This window comes from Trachypithecus francoisi, unplaced genomic scaffold (genome assembly GCF_009764315.1).
Source record: "Trachypithecus francoisi isolate TF-2019V2 unplaced genomic scaffold, Tfra_2.0 Lachesis_group5, whole genome shotgun sequence".
NCBI classification, from domain to species: domain Eukaryota; kingdom Metazoa; phylum Chordata; class Mammalia; order Primates; family Cercopithecidae; genus Trachypithecus; species Trachypithecus francoisi.
The window spans coordinates 14,007,600-14,017,499 of record NW_022681470.1 but is presented as its reverse complement, the minus strand read 5'-3'; positions in this window follow the sequence as shown (position 1 = coordinate 14,017,499).

The following is a 9,900-nucleotide window of genomic DNA, read 5'->3' as shown; positions in this document are numbered from 1 at the left end:
GAGGCTTGTTATATTCTTTCTAGATGAATCTCCAGGCTGCAGCAGTCCCGGGCGAGTCCCAGGCCTGCCACAAAACCTGTCCGCTGTGGGGCTGCCTCAACATGCTGTTTGGGAAGTCAAGATGTTTGGTGTAAACTTTGTTCTCCCTTCCCTTTCTTCGGGGATTCACAGAGGCAGCTCTTTCAGGGCCTTTCTCTCCAAGTCTTTCTGGTGCTGCAATCTGAGGTCACACACCCTGGAACACGACATCTCTGTCAGAACAAGCCCGTGAGGCGGCTGTCCTATCCAAGAGGGCTGTGCAGCGGGTGGTGCTGGCCCTTGAGTTTGCCACGGTTTAGGTTTCTCAGTGGCACTATTTTTGGCAGATTTTTTTTCCCTCGCTCTTTATCACAAGCCCGTCGGGCAAATGACAGCGGAATTGCAAGCTTGAATGGACTTGTTTGACAGGCCAACTTTCATCCTGAGCGCTGCTGCTGACTTTTAAAAAGGAACTCTGAGAGGAGGATAGTAATTTCACACTAATTCCTTGCTGTAATTTGCTTTTGAGTTTAAAATGTCGTGTTTCAATCACCCTAGCTGCGTGGTGTAAGGGAGAAGATGGGACACGCGTGTGGTTAATGTGTTTGTAATAGACACACACAAAGACACCACTTTGCTCTGAAGCAACAACACAGGAAACACTGATCCACACTTCAAGAGAATCTCCACCAGGTACAAACAAGTGCATTCAAAGGAATTCATAATAAATCGCCAGCTTTGGCAGAAATAGAGAACTCCTTTAAACAGAGACTCTCACACTTGACATCTCCATCATCCAAGCGTTTATTAGAATGTCTTTATCCCCCAGGCTGCGTTATGGAGAGGAATTGGGGTGGTTTTAGGCAAACCCCCAAAAGTAGGAGGGTCCGAAACCCTGGATGGACCTAAATGCATTGGGGGAACAGATCATGTTCAGCCGAGGAAGGTGAAATTCATTTGGGAGAAGGGTAAATCAATAGGTGCTGGCCAAAAGGAAAAAATAGCCTCCGCGCTGAAGAGAGCTGATGAGGCTGTGCTTGGAAAATCCTCTAAGAAAAAAAGGACAGGGTCTCACAGAGAGGCCAGTGGTGAGAGCTTTGCCCAGTTTAGAAGCAGGAAGCAATGACTTTTTCTGATTTATTAATCTGCACATGGAAGCACCCTAATCCCATCCCTTCACCACCTCTTACCACACTTAACTATCCTGGCCACACTGCCTGACATTTCATTTTTCTCCGGGGATGGCCGCTAATATTTCACATACTTAATCTTGCTTTCACCTAGATTATAAATTCCTCGAGGTCAGGAGTCAACATCCAGCCCCAGGCTCCTTCCCAGGACTCTGTAACTCCCTGGAGGATTGCAGAGACCTTCACACATTGTTTGCAAAGTTTCTGAAACAATGGCAAGATTGCACAAGGGCCAGGCAGGGTATTTTTAGAAGAACAGATCCAAGCTCTTTGGTGGACCCTCAGGCTGTTTACCAGGTGTCTGCCCGCCTTTGGTGTCTTTCTGGTCCTGGCCCCGTGTGCCGTGTGCTCCAGCCAAGCAGAACTGAATGCTCTCATGCCTCCGTGTCTTTGCACGTGCTGTTCCCTCTGCCGGCTGCCCTTGCCCCTTCCTCCATCTGTGGACTGTCTTTCAGCTCTAGGTCACCTTCTCTCTCCCCACAGAACTGCCAGTGTCTCTTAGGCAGAACTGACGGTGCCTCACTTTGTGGGTCCAGGGTGCTTTCTGGAGGTCTTAACGGGGAAGCAGGGCCAGCTGTCCAGTCATCAGGTTGGTATGGCCATCGGGTTGGTACTGCCTGGTTGGCAGGTCTGTCTCTTCGGTTAGCCTGAGAGTGCCTTGAGGTCAGGGCTACCTTCCTCCCTGTCTCTCAGTTCTTGGCCCCCAGCACAGTGCCTGGTACTCAGCAAAGGTTTCTCAAATGAATGTGCTTCCCATGATGGGCAGATCATGACGAAGGCAACAGCAGGGCCCAGTGTGTAATGCAAGGACAACAAAAAGGGACCCTGCTTTGAGACCAGAGATGCTCCACAGGGAAGCCACCCCGGGAGTCCCTCCTGATAAGCTGGGGCAACTGGGACTAGTCCTAGACAGGATTTTTGAGGGGGTAACGCTTGCTTTTGGGAGCCCCAGTCTCATTTTGAGAGCTTGTTCCACTTTGAGGATTTCTCTGTTTTCCATTCCAAATCTTTATGCTAGCCTTCAGTTACACTTGCTCAAAGGGTGATTGCTAACAGTCTCCGAAGATAGGCTAAGATGTGTGGGTAAGCAGCAGTGTGCTGGAGTGGCAGACGGGGGCACAGGGTATTGCCTGGGCTGTGTGGGAGGCAGGAGGAAGGTGATGAAGATTCTGGACTCCAAGCTGGCCCCAGATGCCAGCCCACCTTGTGTGATACCCCGAGAGTACCTCAGTTTCCCTGCCTGTTAAACAGTAATGGCTCCTTCATTGAGTTGTTCTGAAAATCAAGTTAGTACAAAGGAAGCACAGAAAGTGTGCCTGATACAGGCAATCGCTCACTGCGTGCCAGCTCCTGGCATTTGGAATCTGAAGATGGAATCCAGTCTGACTTCCTACACTCGCAAGTTGTCCAAGTCACCTCACCTCCCCATTCATGTTCTCATGTCTCTGAGATGAGGATAATAAAGCTGACCTTGCCAGCTGTTGGGAGAACCGGATAATCAGATGGTGGAAGTGAATGCATTTTGCAAGCTACAAGGTGCCTTCCCAAGGGAAGCATGAAATCACCTGGGTGAAGGTATTGGGAGGTGAGGCCCCGTCACAGATCCTGCCCCACAAGAGCTACCCCTGTAAGGAGTCAATGACTCAGTATTAACCATGCTTTTAATTTCTGTAAAGTGGTGCTTTGACACCCACCTAAGGGCCTATTAGCCAACCTAAACCAATTGTGACTCACCCGTTGCAATGATTAACTTTATGTGTCAAGTTGGCTGGGCCGTGATGCCTGGATGTGTGGTCCAACATTATTCTGAATGTTTCTGTGGGAATGTTTTTGAATGAGATTAACATTTAAATCAGCAGGCTTTGAGCAAAGCAGGTGGCCCTCCACGATGCAGGTGGGCCTCAGCCAATCAATGAAGGCTCCAGTAGAGCCAAGCCTGACCCTAGGAAGAGAATTCTGCCAGTGGACGGTCTTCTAACTTGAACTGCAACATCAGCTCCTCCCTGGGTCTCCAGCCTGTTGGAGATTTTGGACTTTTCAGCCTCCACAATAATGTGAGCCAATTCCTTAAAATCTCTCTCTCTCTCCCTCTCTTCCCCCACCCCTCCACTCTGCACATGCATTCTATTGATTCTGTTTCTCTGGAGAACCCTGACTAATATACCCATAGACATCTGGAGTCCTCAGATAACTTTAAACTCTACACTCTAACAGTTACAGTAAAGGTGGATTTTGCAGGGGTGCCACTTGCAAATATAGCTAGCTGGTCCCAAGCCTGCACACCCTGCCTTGCTTTTCCTTCCCATGGAAACCACACTAAAGGCTCCTGCCACTGTCCCACTCTCCCTCTGCCTCCTGACCTACCCCGAGGCTTCCCCATGTGGCCCTGCATGCTGTGCTGTAGTCTCCCAGGCCACCGTGATAATACTAAATCTTTAAACTTTCTCCATCTCTCTCCCGACCTCGCCTGGGCTTCCTGCACCTCCTCCAAGGTAATGTGATGAGACAGATTGTGACTGCAGCCCAGAGCCAGGGAAACTGTGGGCCAGCCCTGGCCCAGAGATGGGCCGGTGAGTTATTTTGTCCCTGTCACCTGGTGCTCTGCCAGATGCGACGGTGCGATTCTGTGTGAGATCTGGGGCTGATAGAAACGATGGCAAACTTCTTGAGCAGCTTAGGCTGAAAGAATTGTTCTTTGCATAAAACAGAAATTGTCATCATCATTATAAACACTATCCGGGCCCTCCAGAGAGCCCAGATGAGCTGTGTTCTTGGTGAGGACAAATGTCCATCCAGAGGAGGGGTATTTATTGGCTCTTCGGGTCCCAGAGAAGTCCCAATCCCCCATGCAGGAAGGATTCCAGAAGCATCCATGTCTGAGGATAGGACCCTAGGGCAGAGCAGAGCTTACTCACTGCACCTGGGGGAAGAGGAGGACAGTTACTTTCCAGAAAAAAGTTAGTTTACCCTGAGTGATTCATAAAGTTGCAGAATCACAGAAGCACAGAACCTTTGAATTTCAGAGGCTGAAAGGGATGTAACAGTGCATCTGGGTTCAACACCCCTCATTTTAAGCAAGAAAAAAAAATAATTCCAATTAAAATACAGCCCTCCACTCATCTGCAGTTTGTATGATAGGGCCCCAGATGAATGCTGATTTAAAGACTGGATGGAAGAACAGCTTTTTCCTACAACCGGTGTTCATTTTGTGGGATTTCTCACTGTTGATTAATTAATGTAAGCATCCGTCCGATCACCTGTTTGTCCATTCACCTGTCTATTCATTGCTGCATCCATTCCTCACCCCAGCAAAAACTTGAGGAGGTTACATCAAGAACACAGACATGGTTTGCTCTCACTCCCTTCCTTTTTGTTTTTGTCTCCCATCCAGGATGAAGACAAGCTAGCTCTGCGCATGTGTGGGTGTGGGAGAAAGGCCAGTTGCAGTCAGTGTCACGGTGCTGTTTTTGAAACTCTGCAGGTCCCTCATAGGGCCGTGGCTGATATCACCCATGCCAGGATTGCTTGGCCTTGACAGAGCCTGTGTTAGATGGGACTATCATGAAGGTATCCGAGATACTAAAGGGCTGAAACAAGCCCCTCCCTTGTCTTCACAGTATCTTCCAGTGAAAGACGAGACCACTGGATGAAGCTGAGGACAAATAAATGTCAATAAACCACCACTGGGAGCTGCTGCTCCCCCGTTTCCCATGGCCTGCAGGGGGTCACTGAGTTAAATGTTACAGCTAATTGTGAAAGGGACCTGGTGAATCCGTGATCAATAATGATGTTGGTTTTTACACGAGCTAAGATAAGGGTAATTAAATCTTGTGCTTCAGGCCATATAAACTGATCTCCACAGGAGGGCAAGAATTAATTTAATTCCACACACACAACCCCTTCCCACCCCTCTGACAGCTTTAGTGTAATGGACTCAGTGCAGGATGGGGAAGACGGAGCACCAGGTATTAACCACCACACCTATCGGGAGCTTGAACTTGATGGGCCTGGTGGCTGATCCAGGGCAGCAAATCCAGAGCTTCTTACAGCTTCTCTCTGTGCTGGGTTTATTACACACAATCTGTACAGGGGCTGTTTCCACACTTAATGGCAGTCCTGAATATTTCCCATCCTCGCCTGCAAAACAGCAACCCAGAGCTAGTGCGACGCCGTCGATACCGGGCCCCATAAAGCCACTGCTGTATAGGTTTGCCTTTTTGTGCATGTGCGTCTGATTCACGAGCACTTTGGCAGCCTTCCAGGCTCGAGGAGAGGAAAAAAACACCCTGAGCATCCCAACAGCCTCATTTTGATCTGTGATACTGAGCAACTCATTTCCACTTCACAGACTCTGCTGAGCTGTGCCACAGAAAGACAAATCCCAGATGTGGCAGGGGTGGGAGGAGGTGGAGGGAGAGGGGCTGGCTGGAAGGAAGGAGGGTGCAGGAGAGGGAGGGAGGGAGGGAGGGCCTAGGCAAGGGAGTGAAGATGAAAGCAGAAAAAGGCCACATTTATTAAGCTGTTTTTCTTTTGGTGAAAAGAAGCATTTATCAGTGATTTCATATATCATGTGAGAGGTGGCTTCCTGCCAATTTCCAAGAATCCAAACAACCCGCTGACATCATATGCTAAATATAGCTCAGGCTTTGCTTTAGGTGAACAAATAATGCCGCCGGACAGTAATAGGTTCTCTTCAGTTACATGTTTATTATGATCAGGCTGTCAGGCTTGTGTAATCAAAAGAGTCATGTCCAGTTCCGAGGAGGAATGGTGCAAAGAACTCTTCAAACAATTTTGGGAGATGACTAATGAACCCCCATTCCTCCTGCCTTCCCAGGTGGCCGGCTGAGCCTGGCCGCTGGAGGAAAGGTGGGCAAGTCTGTTGTTACAGGTCTTCAAAGCCCTGGTGTGTGTGTGTGATTGTGTGTGTGTGTGTGTGTGTGTGTGTGCATGCATGCACTGTATTTCCATCTCTGCCCTGTCCATCAGAAAAGGTGACTGATCTCTCCAGGGAAAGTGCATAGAAGGAAGACAGACCTTCAAACTCACAGATAGGGTGCAGGAGCTATTCATGAGGATGGGGCAGGGGTGAGCGGGGTGGGGTGGGTGGCACAGATAGTTAAGGCAGTCTGTTTAGTCTGTTTATTCTGCAAGCATGCAGGTAAGGGTGCTTGTCCGATGGCAATCGGAGAGCCATCTTCCATGGCTCTTGGGCTCTGGTACTTTTGATTCTACCTCCCAGAGCTTTTGTGTTGTGGGTGTCCTGTCTAGGACTGGTGCCTGTCATTCTGTCTGAAGCCACCTGAAAGATTAAGAGGCCGGGCGCGGTGGCTCAAGCCTGTAATCCCAGCACTTTGGGAGGCCGAGGCGGGCGGATCACGAGGTCAGGAGATCGAGACCCTCCTGGCTAACACGGTGAAACCCCGTCTCTACTAAAAATACAAAAAAAACTAGCCGGGCGAGGTGGCGGGCGCCTGTAGTCCCAGCTACTCGGAGGCTGAGGCGGGAGAATGGCGGGAACCCGGGAGGCGGAGCTTGCAGTGAGCCGAGATCGCGCCACTGCACTCCAGCCTGGGCGACACAGCGAGACTCCGTCTCAAAAAAAAAAAAAAAAAAAAAGATTCATAATGAGACCTTTCCCTTCTCTGCCAGCACTCTCCTTCTCCCCCTGCCCACTCCCCCAGGCTCAAACTGGGGAGAGAGGGAACCTGGGATGAGTTTGTAAGTATCTGGAGGAAGGGGCAGCAATAAGGAGAAGAGAAGGACGAGAAAATTAGTGCAGGGAGATAAGGAGCCGGTGCATCAAAAGAGGTGCTGGAAGATGTTGTATCCCTTCAAACATCTGCATGATTTCTCTTCTCAGTCAGGGATACAATAGAGGTTGTTACTATGGAAACTGGTGTAAAAGCAGCACAGAGAAAGGAAAGGGCTGGATAGAAAGAGGAAAGAGTAAAAGGCATATACCACTTTTAAATCATCAAAGAGGAATACTATGGCACTTCCCACCTCTAAGAGGAGGAAATAAGTCACTGAGCCCAGGGAGGGTTGAACACTACGATCATGGGAGGGGTCGGGGACTATCAGACACCACCATCCTTTCCCCCTGGAAGCCTGTGTGTTGAACCTGTCCACCTGCCATAAGATGGTTAGCCGGAAAAGAATGTCCAGGCAGTTGATGGTGATCAGCTTCATGGTAGACGGCATGCTCAGCTCGGCTGGGCCATGGCCTTTGGGAATGGCCTTGGAGGGAGCAGGCCATTTTTCTGTGTCACGGTTTCATCACCTGCCTTCCTCAGAGGAGTGACGAAGCACCTTGCTCAAGAAAGAAATGCTAGTGCCATTCAAGGCAAAGAAATGACAGAGCGTCAAGGGCTCTGTGTGCAGAGGGAAAAAATGTGAGCAATTCCAGCTGGTGCCCTGAGCATGATACCCCAGAGGGGCCACGGACCAGGCAGAGGCCGAAGTCTGTGCATACCCAGCCAGTTTCACTTTGTTTCGGTGTGGGTATTAATGGGATGAAATCATTTGCTCAGGCTGAGGAGAGTTTTGACAAGTCACTGGTCTTTCATGCAGACTCATACACGCATCCTGTAGACCAGTCTGTCTAATAGAAATATGATGTGAGCCACTATGCAATTTATTTATTTATTATTATTTTTATAGAGACAGGGTTTCACTTTGTCACCTAGGCTGGAGCTCAGTGATGCAATCATAGCTCACTGCAGCCTTGAACTCCTGGGCTCTAGTAATCCTCCTACCTCAGCCTCCCACGTAGCTGGGACTACAGGTGTGAGACACTACACCCAGCTAAGTTTTAAATTCTTTGTAGAGATGGCTGGTCTCAAAATCCTGGCCTCAAGCGACCTTTCCACCTTGGCCTCCCAAAGCACTGGGATTACAGGCGTGAACCACCTCACCTGGCCCACTATGGAATTTACAATGTTCTAGTAGCCACATCCAAAAGGTAAAGAAACAGGTTAAATAAACTTTAATATAATTTCTGTGTCATGTTATTTAACCCTAGTGTATCCAAAATATCATTTCAACAAAATCAATTCAGAAATTATTGATGAGATATTTTATACCCTTTCATACTGATTATTTGAAATCTGAATTTATTATTATGTGTGTTATGTGTATGAGAGAGAGAGATAGAAAGAGGGAGGAAAAGAGGGAGGGAGGAAGGGAGGGCCAAGGAAAGGGAGGGAAGATGGAAGGAAGGAGGAAGGAAAGAAGGAAGGGAGGAGGGAGGGAGGGAGGGAGGGAGGAAGGAAAGAAGGAAGGAAGGAAGGAAGGAAACAGGTCTCTTTGGCTCAGGCACTGACTCTAACCACATGCTTGCATCATGATGGGAGTGATAATTACACACACACACACTCTTTGAACAGATGGTCACCCTCGAGTACCTCCCTTTGCCATTGAACAGTGACCCCTCACCCTCCAACCACAATCCATGGCCGCTGGAATCAGACAAACCCAGCTGAAACTACAGCTCTCTTTCTGAGTGCCTCTCTCTGAGGGAGTTTCTTAACCTTTCTGAGTTTTCCTCAGCCGTGAGATGGGAATCCTATTTTACAATTGAAGGTAGGTCCCTCAATTGCTTTGGGGATGGAATAAGAGAATGCCCAGGACCAGGTCTAGCATCGATAAGGGAAGCTCCTTCCTGTCCCTTATCCCAGCTCTAGTTCACCAGTCTTCTGTTGAGCACCTAATCTTCTCCAGGCCTCTGAGAGTGAAAAAACTAGAATTGTACATTTTTCATGTGCTCAGAAAGCCACTTGAGTAGAAAGGAGACTTCAAGGACTAAGATTGAGTTTGTTTCACTGATTAACTCCAGGTTGATCGCTGGATGTTTCCTCAGTACAGAGAGATACTAATATTCAGTCATTCAGAAAGAGTCCTTCTTTCGATGACCATGGGCTACATGGTAAGATGCTTAGAAAAGAAAATTAAAATATGTCCTTCCTTATAAATAAGATCTAGCATTTGGTAGCACAGTAGGGTGACTATAGTTTACAATAATTTATTGTATATTTTTAAATGGAATTGAAATGTTCCTAGCACAAAGAAATGATAGGTGATGGATACCCCAATTACCCTGATTTGATTATTACACATCGTATGCTGGTACGAAAACATCGCATGTACCCCATAAATATAGACAGCTATTATGTACCCATAATAATTAAAAATTTAAAAATAGGTCCTTTCTCTCCTAGAGTGGCATTGTCCCATACAGTAGCCACTAAACTCATGTGGCTATTTAAATTTGCATTAATTACAATTTGAAAATTTACTTTCTCAGATACACTAGTCACATTTCAGTGGCTCAATGGCCACATAAGGCTAGTGGCTATTGATTGGACATTCAGATATAGAACATTTCTGCATACTAGAAAGTTCTGTTACCACTGCTCTGGATTTTTAGTCATTTATTCAATATGCAGCCAAAATAAAATTCAGAGACAGCAGGACAGCACGCATAAGCAGGCCTAAAGTCAAACTGGGTGGGTTTCATCCTTTCTCCACTTTGGTCGTATGTCAACTTAAGTTAGTTTCTTTTTTTCTTTTGAGATGGAGTCTCACTCTGTCGTCCAGGCTGGAGTACGGTGACGCGATCTTGGCTCACCAAACCTCCACCTCCCAGGTTCAAGCAATTCTCCTGCCTCAGCCTCCAGAGTAGTGGGATTAC